This window comes from Canis lupus, chromosome 38 (assembly GCF_048164855.1).
Source record: "Canis lupus baileyi chromosome 38, mCanLup2.hap1, whole genome shotgun sequence".
Classification (NCBI taxonomy): Eukaryota; Metazoa; Chordata; class Mammalia; order Carnivora; family Canidae; genus Canis; species Canis lupus.
This window is the reverse complement of record NC_132875.1, coordinates 6,728,585-6,740,811: the sequence shown is the minus strand read 5'-3', so window position 1 is coordinate 6,740,811 and position 12,227 is coordinate 6,728,585.

Below are 12,227 nucleotides of genomic sequence, written 5' to 3'. Positions count from 1 at the left end.
TTTCCTACAGATGGACTTCTTTCTGTCTCATTCAAATTTTTCTGAAGGACCTTTACACATATGACATGCTGAGACAGAAAGGTACCATGATTAACATCATCATTTGAGTCAGGGCTCTAAATGAGAAGTGAGAAACACCTATTTAAACTGGCTCATACAATCGAAAAGTACAGCCCCACACTTCTCTTCAAGCATGACTGGATCCACATATTCAAACAATGCCAAAAGCAGTTTGTATCTCTCCATCGCTTGGCTCTTCTTTCTTCTGTGTTGGCTTCATTCTCAACCGGGCTCTCCTTCGTTAGTGGCAAAGACGAGAGAAACTTTAGGCTTAAAGTTTTACCCTTCTAAAATCCCAGGAGGAAAAAGAGAGCTTCCCTTTCTCAGTGGCTCCTGCAAAAGTCCCTAAATCAACTCTCATTGACTGAGCCTGGGTCACATGCCCCTCCCTGCACCAATCACTGGGATTCTAATTGTGCAAGGCCAGCCCTAGAGCAAAGGAAAGGCGATCCATTCTGCCTGAACTACAGAGAATGTAAGCAGAGGAGTGGGAGGAGATGTAGGTTCCCAAAGGAAAAGCAGGTGCTATTAACAAAAAGGGTAGATGGATGCTGGGAAGACTAGACTGGCAGATGTCACCATCTCCATCTGTCTAGGATGAGGATGAGTAGGACCATATTTGATGGGCTGTCAGAAAGAAAGTGATTAAGCCTTTTGCCGCTCGGGATGCTATGCATGTGCTTAATGATAACAGATGAGATACAGTGCGGCCAGCAGCTGCAGAAAAGGAGCCAGCAGGGTTGGGAGTGGAAACCAAGCAGTAATCCATCTTACAGCCTGAATGTTCCCTCAAGTCTGTTTCACTACATGAAATGCCCAGACTGACTCAGGCACTTTTCAAGTTGCAAAACTTGCTTTCATGCTCAGCAGATATATTTGAAGCTGTTTTATGACCAACAGTTAAACAGGAGGAAATTAAGGGAGAAAAATCAAGGATACAGCTTCATGCATAAAACTCAGCCATACAATTAACAGAGCCCACATTAATCACACATCAGTTAGGCCTCAGTGGTTTGATGGTTCTTCGTCGGCAGAAATACATGGATCCTGATAGGCAAAGAGGGTTGATGCCAGTATAACTGAAAAACCTAAACATGGGGACTCTATCATTAATTAATCAAGTAATCACTCTCTTTGTGGTATTTGTGTGATATTTGGTAATTGGTTTTTTTAGTGTTTCTCTCCTTTTAACCCCAGCTCTTTATCACACCCAGCATTCCTTTATCTAGACGTTCCAGTGGAAGATGAGATGTGTTTTTAATAATAATAAAACTCCTGTATTTGTAGATCACTTTGTACTTTATAAAATGGCTCACTGGAGTCTTCCAGCAGCCTTTGAAGACAAAAAGGACAAATATTATTCTCCCAAGTAACTACAGGAGTGTCTGGCTTAGAGTCAGTCTTGAAAAATGCCAGCAGAACTCAACTCTCTTGCAGGCAGAGTAAGACGTCTTCTCATTTTGCTAGTGGAGTGTAGGGAACCTTGGTTCAGGGTGAGGCACAAACAGGTGGACACACTTAGTCAGAACAGAATCACCCTTAGTACCTTTAGTCCAGGGTCACAGGGCAGCCCTACACAACTGCAAAAGCATGAAATATACCTGGGCTTAAACGGAAATACCTTCAGCTAGTGAGCAATAATTCCATAGACAGGAAAGAAAAACAATCACATAGAAAGCTCAAAGAGATGGATTTTATAAGATAATACAAAGATGCTCTAATGATCCTCCCACTTGTGCTGTGGTTAAGAATTCTTCGTACTTCCTTGAAATGCACTGTCCCGTTAGTCCTCAGTCTCTTAGACCAGAAGTATCTGCATGGCTTTGGGAAATCTTGAGGAAAGAGTTAAACTCCTTCAGCTGGGGGACTTCTTATGTCTTTCAGATGCATCTCCCCAAGCTAATAAAAAAGTAGGAAATGTACTTAGACAGTGGTTCTTTGTTTTAATAAGAAAAATAGTGCCTCATTGAATTAATGCTGGTTAATTTTTTTTGCATGATCCTGAGGCCCATGCTTAGAACTACTACCCCTAAAAACGATCATTATAAGAACACTCTTTAAAAATCATTCACTCATTCATTTAACTTACCAACTTTTTCAAGGACACGTCAAGTTCTATAGTGGCACAGATGACATAGATTAAAAAGGTACAGTTCCTAACCTCAATGGCTAGACATGCAAGCTAATCATTATAATCATTGAGCACATCCAGGCATTGTGCCAAGTGCCTTCTTTTTTTTAATTTGTTTTAATCTTTCTGATAACCATGGAGGTAGGTGTTATTATTAATGGCATTTTACAGATGACTAAACAGAGTCTCAACGTAGTTAAGTGACTTGCCCAAGCTCACATGGCCAGTTAGAGGTGAAGCTGGGAGACAAGCTCAGAAAGTCCAAGCCTTAACACATACTCGTAACTCCATACCATGAGTACACCAGTCATGGGATGAATAAAGCTTAGTGGTAGCATAAGGAAAGAAGCGGCAAAATATGCACAAAAGACTTAGTTAAATATCACAGGAAAGAGAGCATTTGAGCTGAACCTATACTGGCTTGGAAAAGACATTCCCAGAGATGCCTGGGTGGCTCAGCAGTTGAGCGTCTGCTTTTGGCTTAGGATGTGGTCTCAGAGTTCCAGGATCGAGTCCCACATAGGGCTCCTGCATGGAACCTGCTTCTCCTCCCTCTGCCTGTGTCTCTGCCTCTCTCTGTGTCTCTCATGAATAAATAAATAAAATAAAAAGAAAAGACATTCCGAACCCAGGGAACAGCATTGCCTAAGCATAAAGACAGGAAGAAGCCTGGTGCATTCTGTGACATATAACTAGATCAGAGAGGCTTGGGCTATGAGCGAAGGTTGGGAAAGAATGGGAGGTGAGGCCAGTGAAGAAAGCAAGATCTCTGCCTTAATTATACAAGGTATCTATGTAATTGTCCCCAGATATGAAACAAATATGTCATTTAATTTGTCTGGCAACTAATAGCTCTCACTGCTTGATTATCATCAGAGTGAACCTGACTTTAGTTTCCTGGAGTCCTATCTACTTGATGAACAGGCTACTTTTCACTATTCCTGTTTAATGTCAAAGATCTCTTCACATAAAGATCTCTGTTTAATGTCAAAGATCTCTTCACATAACGACTTTAATATCATGTTTGTTTTGGACTAATACTCAATCCTAAGAGAAATTTAAAATGTTACAAATTAGGGGTGCCTGGTGGCTTAGTTGGTTAGGCATCCAACTCTTGACTTTGACCTGAGGTCATGATCTCAGGGCCGTGAGATCCATCTGGCTCTGTGTGGAGCATGGAACCTGCTTGGGATTCTCCTTCTATCCCTCCTTCCCCCCACCCTCCATTCAGTTGCGCTCTCTGTCTCTGTCTCTGTCTCTCTCTGTCTCTGTCTCTCTCTCTGTCTCTCTCTCTCAAAATAAATAAATACATAAATAAAAATAAAATGTTACAAATTACCTATGGAATCTAAGCTAATCAGTTTAGAGTCATGAATTTGAATTCATCAAAACGTATCCTTACTCCATATAATTGAAAATGTGTATAAATATAATTAGTAAAAGAGACTAGAAGAAAATACACCAATATTTTAAGAGTTGTCTTTAAACGCTGGGAAATTTTCTGTCATTTCCAAACGTTCTATAATGATCATGGATCACTTTTAGGAATACAGAAAGAAATTTTTCTACAATGGAGACCAGACATTCTAAAACTCAACGTAATGCATGCACATAGTTCATAGGGCAAATTTTCCCAAAAGACTACTAACAAGAAATATACTTTGTCCTTCACTCCCCACTCCGTCTTACCCGCAAAGTCAACCCACTGACTCTTTAACATGTTCATTCTGTAGTTAAATAGAAATATGTAGTTCTTCTATGGTTCTGTAGGGCATGTGGGTTTTTATACTATTTCCGATTTTCTTCATTTTAGGCATTCAACTTCCTACCATTAGATTTAGCTCACTTCGGTCACCTCCCGCCTGTCTTTCCCAACTTCCCAATATGGTTATGACACATGTTTAGTTCCTCTGTTGTTTGGTCACTTTGAAATTTTAGGTAATAAACATGCATCATCATTTTCTATTCCACCAAATGTAGTCAGTGTCTCTTAACATCTCTGTGGGTAGGCTGAGAAAACATTGATGCTCCAAGGATTGCCCTTCGCTCTTCTTTCTCCTTCTCCAGAGCATTCAAACTTAGAGCATTCAAGTCGATAACATTTACATTTGGTTCTGTAATAATAACTCAATCTTCTGTGCTTTCTCTCAGTTCATTCTAAAATTTGAAAACTAATAACAGCATTTACATGATTGTGACTATGTAAATGGTATTCACAAGGAGCCAAGTAGTATTCTGTGAGTATAACTCCTTTATTTTTTTTAAGATTTTTTATTTATTTATTCATGAGAAACACACACACACACACAGAGAGAGAGAGAGAGAGAGAGGCAGAGACACAGGCAGAGGGAGAAGCAGGCTCCATGCAGGGAGCCTGATATGGGACTGGATCCCAGATCTCCAGGATCAGGCCCTGGGCTGAAGGCAGCGCTAAACCGCTGAGCCACCGGGGCTGCCCATAACTTCTTTTTATACATGTTTCTGCTTCTCTTGATTCTAACTCTAAAATTTTCTGGTACATCAGGTATTCAACGGTCTCCTTTTGCCCCAGTAGACCTCTATCCCAGGGCTTCCAGGTTGCATGCTCCATAGGTGCAATAAACAGTGTGGTTGATTCCCCCAAACCCATCCTGTCCCAGGCCATTAGACTTCAACAGCAGTCATTTTCTTGGTGAGGACTTTTCTAGAAGTTTTCTCTAGAATTCCATCGCCCACCACCACTTCCTGTCCTCTCCTCACTTTGTTTATTCCACTAACACCTATTACTATACAACATGCAGGTTTTTTGCATACTTGTTTATCATCTATTTACCTATATATAAGCTTCGTAAAGGCAGAGAGTTTTGTCTTATTCCCTGCCTTATTCCAGGGCCAAGAACAGTGGCTGGCACAGAGTAGGCAGTAGCTAGAAGAATAAAAGTGACTCCATTTCCTTTCCTAGAGACTGTTCTGGGAATGAATAGCCATTCTAGGCCAATTTGGGGCAATGAGAAGTGAGGAGATACTTGCTGGGAAGGAGAAGCCAGTCTCCCTTCTGTTAGGTTTGAACAAAGAAGCATTTGTTCAGGTTGCTTCTGGCAACAATCTCATGACCAGGAGGAAAAGCAGTTTCAACATGAAGACAATACCAGGATGACAGAGCAGAAACATGGCAAAAGCCTGGGTCTTTGTTGATCTTTGAACCATTGAATCAATCCGGGAGACCTCTCTACCTGTGGTTTGTGTTTAAGCCAAAGGATTTTCTATCACTTGCAGTCAAAGAACCTTATCTGTTACCTTAGTTCTGCTGGACACCTGCTGTCTTAGGAATCCTCCTCACTGCCTTTCTGAACCTGAGTCACACTTCTGTAGATCTCATGTTTTCCCCTTTTTGTTTATTCTCTTGTTTTACTAGAACACATGCTGGACAACTTTCTGAGAAGTCATTTTTTTCTAAGTTCTTAAATGTCTTAAAATGTTTTAATTTCTCTAATATACTTCACTGATGAGTAGGTATCAGATCTAGAAGGAAATCATAATATCTCAGAATTTGAAGATTTTAATCACTCATATTGCCTTTTACCATCCATTGCTGCTGATGGGATATTTGAGTGACCTAGCTTTATTCTGGAAAACAGGATTACTATGTTTAGCAGGCAAAAATACAGAACATCTGATTGAATTTGCATTTCAGATAAACAAGGAAATATTTGGGACATATATATTCTAAAACATTATCCATTGCTTATATGAACTTCAGATTTAATTGTGTGTCCTGTGTTTTATCTTTTAAATAAAGAACTAGGAACTCAATCCCAGGACCCTGAGATCACAACCTGAGGTGAAGTTGGACATGCAACCAAATGAGCCACCCAAGTGCCCCTCACAGTATTTCTCGTTGTGAATCTTTTTTAAAAAACTCATCATATTAATGCTAATTGAGCCCTAAGAAAGAAGATATAGTTCTTGTTGACATGTTTAACTGGTGAGTCATGGCCACTTCCACACCCAGCCCTCTGTCAGATTGGATTTGAGGAAATGGAGCAAGAAAAAGAGCTTTGTCAAACTTAGAGTTTAAAAATATTTAGAGAAAGTATTATCAGAACAGAGGCATAAGAAGACTATGGTGTACTCCATAGAGAGCCTCGTTTTCCAGTTAAATTATCTGGTTTGAAGCCTGGCCACCCAATCATCATGTCACACAGCATCAGTGAACAATCTTAGAAAAGGACTCAGAATTCAGGCTGAAGAGACTTGCTTTGTAAGAGCGAATATTCTGAACACATCCTGAATTTACCATGTAATTGCTCTGCTGTGAACATGGCATAGAGATATACTATCTCCAAAGGAAAAGACGATTTGCTTGTGAGATACATATTTCCTGGGGTTATATCTAAGTGAACTAGCCAGAAAGTAAGTGAAGAGGCAGAGAGATAGGAAGTAATCACTTTGGAAAGTAGTGGTAAAATCAGGCAAGGTAAAAAAAGGTCAAAGAAATTAGGAGGAGAGCTGTAGAGTCAAGAGAGAGGAGATTAAAAAATAACTTCAGAATCATTGAATAGGACATGACCTTATAAATCAACTGGGCCAGCCCCTCCTCTTACCAGTGACAATACCCAGGATGAGGGAGCAGAAGGGGCTTGCCAAGAGTCACAGAACCAGACCAGACCAGTTCTCCTGATTCCCAGTCCAGTGTTTATTCCACTCCATTGATGCTGCCGTTTGGGACCTATTGCACAACAACCCTATTTAATCATCTTGACAGCCTCCGAGAATGATAAACTTTCTCCGCAATGATCTGACTCAGCTCAGAGTAGCAGCTTCACCAAATGCCCCATTAAAATGCAGTCAAGTCCAAGGGGGTGATAGATCTCAGGGGGCTTGCAAAAGGTTCCTCTGACCAAAAATATTGCCTGCATCCACCTGCCTGTGTGTCTGAAATTAAACTTTGAAAATATCTGTTGTAATGCAAATGACTACATTTAACATTTTGCTTCTAACAAAGATGAAGGTCTTGATGGAATGTGACACGGACAAATATGTCTTGATTGGACAGAGGTAGAATGATTAGGCAATGGCCTGAAATGTATTAGGACCCATCAGGTACAAATGGAAGCAGGTGCCTACTTCACCATCATCATTTCATATCAGAACAAAGCAACAGATTGCTTTGTGCTCTAATCATTTTCCTGTCATCAGATTTCACTTTTGGTGTCTGATGTCACAGTAAGATATTTTAGTAGACCTAGTTTCCTTGATTACTTGAATAATTCACATTTTGTATCTGAATATAGGATGTTTTCAGCAGAACAAAGTCCCTTTAAGTGGCAATTTTGCTTTCAGTGACAAGAATTGCTGTGTCTGGACTCAAACTTTAAATTGTATTTCCCACATGTGAAGGTCATTTGCCTTCTTCTCCTTATGGCCAAAAGTTAAGAAAGATGAAGATTGAAAGATGGCCACTGGTTTTTGCCAATAAAGAGCAAGAGTAATAGAGTGAGAGGCCAATGACAGGTTGCAAGCCTTGTTAAGAAGTGAATGTAGGCAAAAATGTGGAGGAAATTAATGTAGACAACATTTAGAGAAGCTTGACATGGCTACAAAGAGAAAATATTTTATTGAAATATTTGTTTGATATTATTTGTTAATTGGTTGGTTGATTTTAAAGGTGGGAGAGACTTAAGTGTTCCTGTTATCTTGGGGAAATGAGGTAGGGCCTCAACCTCTTCAGCTATATATTGGAGAAATGTTAGTACCACCATAAATAAGTCTACCCAAGGTCACCTGGCCAATTGGCCAAAGTATCAAGATTAAAATCCTAATCCTTTAACAGCTTGTTCTCTTAGGTACACGATGTCTCTCCATTTTACAAATGTTGTTTTCAGTGGGTCATGGGAGGATGTAGATGGTTATTTCTTTTTTGTTGTTTTTTATATGTATATTTTTTTTATTGGAGTGGTTATTTCCATACAAATATATTTGGAAAGAGCTATTTTTAGGTCTTCTTGGGCATGGCAGGGACAAAGAAAGCAAATACTTGACTAAATAAAGGCATCCTATTTGTCAGATACTAGGGTAAGCACTTTACATATAACAAGTTATTCAATCCTCATAGCAACTGTACAAAGCAGATAAAGTTACTATCCTTATTTTGCAGATAAAGACATTGAGGCTCAAAGAGATGAACTTGCCCAAGATCACCCAGCTAGTAAAGGGCAAATCAAAGAGTCCATGTCCTTAACCACTAGACTATACTATCTCTCATGGGAATGCAAAGTAATACTGATTTATGCCACAGACTAGCAAATAATATTTTAAAATGTCACAACTAATTTTTTCTAGGCAGAGTCATATTTATTGTCCTATTTTACCTTATTTTACTTTCAGAGCAACCAGTTGTGAGACAACTAAGGCAGAGAATACCATCTGCATTTGAGAATAGCATCACTGAAATAATTCTCTCTCACTCTCTCACTCTCTCACTCCAACCCCAGACACACACACACACACACACACACACACACACACCGAAGTAATGGGGCCTAGGCTGGCTTAGTGCCCAAATTCGCTGCAGAGTTGCCAGGACCCTTAAGAGAAGAGATTCAGTCCTCTGCTGTTTTTAGCAAGTAACACCTGGTGTCCAAGGTAGAGAAAATAAACCCATTCCATAAAAATGCCAAAACATAGGCCTCAAGCTACTTTATCAGAGAACTAAGGTGAGAGGGTTCATAAGTAATAACCAAAGAAACTGTTATTAGTAGTACAAACTCTTAAAAAAAATAAATGAAGAGTGTATTGACCCCTTCTAGACGTCTTCCTCCTTCCAAGTGACCTACAGTGAATCTCTTGGCATTATAGAGCTCTTTCATGAGAGGGTGATTTGTGATTAGCTTTATGAATAAAAGAGTAAACACAAGTTGGCCCCACATGCTCTTCACATATAACAGACCATTTAGAAAGGCAGTATCATCAGTTATGGAAAGTAATCACTAGTGTGAAGAAGAAAAGTCAGCCCAGGTGTGATTTGTTGATAATGTGGAGGAAGCGCTATGTCTTACTCATATTTGCACCATGGGCACCCAGCACAATGTTTGGTGCACAGTCAGTGCCCAATAAATTTCGTTTAATGATTGATGAACATTAGCCAGCATATGACGATGGCCATGTCCGCCACCATGCTCTGATTCTCAAAACCCAATGATTATGCTTGTAAAATCTACTTAGTTGGGTAGAAGAAAAATCAAAATGACATCAAACAACTCAGATCAGGGGATCCTGGGTAGCTCAGTGGTTTAGTGCCTGCCTTTGTCCCAGGGCATGATCCTGGAGTCCCGGGATCGAGTCCCGCATCAGGCTCCCTGCATGGAGCCTGATTCTCGCTCTGCCTGTGTCTCTGCCCCTTTCTCTCTCTCTGTGTGTCTCAAATAAATAAATAAATAAATAAATAAATAAATAAATAAATAAAATCTTTTAAAAAACCAACTCAGACCTAAAATTCCTAGGGAATTGCCTCAACTTTTAACTTGCTTGACTTGTAGCATTCTGACTTTAATGAAAGCAATTCTATCATCGGTGGGTAAGTTTCTAGACCAACTATAAAATTCTTGTATCCCAGATGCAGTGAAACGCCGGGACACCTGCACCCCAATGTTTATAGTAGCAATGTCCATAACAGCCAAACTGTGGAAAGAGCCTCAGTGTCCATAAAAAGATGAATGGATAAAGAAGATGTGGTCTACGTATACAATGGAATATTACTCAGCCATTAGAAACGACAAATAGCCACCATTTGCTTCGACATGGATAGAACTGGAGGGTATTATGCTGAGTAAAGTAAGTCAGTCAGAGAAGGACAAACATTATATGGTCTCATTCATTTGGGGAATGTAAAAAATAGTGAAAGGGAATAAAGGGGAAAGGAGAGAAAATGAGTGGGAAATATCAGAGAGGGAGACAGAACATGAGAGACTCCTAACTCTGGGAAACGAACAAAGGGTGGTAGAAGGGGAGGTGGGCAGGGGATGGGGGTGACTCGGTGACAGGCACTGAGGGGGGCCACTTGATGAGATGAGCACTGGGTGTTATGCTATATGTTGGCAAATTGAACTCCAATAAAAAAATAAAAATTAAAATAAATAAATAAATAAATAAAATTCTTGTATCCCAATGTAGAAGAATAATAGTACTTAAAAGCAGCATAGAACTATATTCCTATTGTAGTTGTGTTTATTTGGTAAGATTTATTTGGAGCTCCAATCTGAGATGGCAGAAAGACACATTCTTCTGCTGGAGTCCCAATTTCAGATTTGGGAACTCCTTTTTAACCCCCCTTTAACTCTATTTTACCTTCCATTACCTTTACCCACCTCATCGCTCTGCTCTGCATCCAAATGGAAGCCTCTTCTCTTTTTATTTCCTGAATCTCCATGAATGGCACCATCGTCTACCCAGGAACTCAAGTCTGACACTTTGGAATCATCCTTACTCAACATGCCCCTCATCGCCATGACACACATCCACAGCCACACATCTTAACAGGCTACCAGACACCAGTGATTCCACTTTAGCTACTACTTCAGTTCAGGACATTATCTTTCTGAACTACTGCAAAATGTTTCTGTGTTCCAGAGAGAAGAAACCCATAAGTGCTGTAAGTCTTCTTGCCATTTCTATGCATGTAAAATTAGCTGAGTTCATAGATTTGTAAGTGTACTCAGGTGAGTATAACATTGAGGTAATAGATGAGACTGTAGAAGGGATTAAACTCTCCTAAAAGGGCACACTCATTCTTCAGGACCTTGGAGAGAACCAGCGAAGGCAGCAGATAAATACATGTAGGCAAGGACTGTCAGAACCAGTGCTGTGAACAATGCCAAATGCTGGAAAGAACTCAAGTTAGATATTCCAGTCACAGATTTTCTTTCTGGTTCTTGAAACGTCACGTCCATTCCTGTTTCAGAGCTTTTGTGCTAGATGTTTACCCTGACTGGAACCCTTTGTCCCCCTATATTTGCATTGCGGTCTTCTCCTCACCTTTCAGGTCTGCATCTCACCTCAGATGATTCTGCAGTAAAGCCTTTCTTCACTCACTCTTACCCCATTTCCTCCTAACAGTTATCACTATTTGAAGTTATCCTATGTATTCATTTGTTTACTTGACTGTTGTCTCCCTCGCCTCACCTCCCTAAGCCCCATGAAAGAATGGACCATGTCTATGTCATATCTGTAGTGTTTAAAACATATCCACACCTAGAAGGCACTCTGTAAATATATGACAGATGAGCAAATGAAATAAGACAAGCAATGAGAGCAATTAGATTTGAAGTTGGGGAGACTATTGAGGACTTTGAACTGAACGGTTGAAGCTAATTCCAGACACTTATTATTGGGCTTGGAGAAATAGGACCCGAGATGCCATGTGTAGGTTTGTGTTAGCATGGCCCACGTAGAAATGGGCATCTGACAGACTCATTGGGTGACACTGCCAACACTACATTTTCATTTCTAAAATAACTAATACATTGTGAAGTAATAAAAGCAAGACAATTCCATGTTTGGATCTCTGCAAGAGCAGAAGGGAATGAGAAACATTTCCCCATTTACTTCCTCTAATAAGATATTTTAATTTTCTCACTGACATGAAGTGGAGACTGACCAGGTAAATCACTGAATGCGTTGTTTAACTGCTCCATGGAGGTCAATGAATAGGAACTGTTGCCCCTGAGCCCTTATTTAGAGAAGTCTTAGGAAATGAGAGTCTTTTGGCCAGGGAGCTTGGATCCTGCCATCTCTTCCAATGAAGAAGGCAATACCAGGGTGGTGGATATGTCTGCCCAGGATTTGAATTTGGTAAGCAGGTTTTATTTGGCCCACATGGCACCTTTAAGTTTTTTAAATTAACCATCAGCATTTCATTTTCATTTTATTTTTATTTTTAAGGCAGATTCCACACCCAGCATGGAGCCCAATGTGGGGCCTGAACTCACAGATGTGAGATCAAGACCTGAGCTGAGATCAAGAGTTGGAAGCTTAGCCAACTGAGCTAACCAGGCACCTC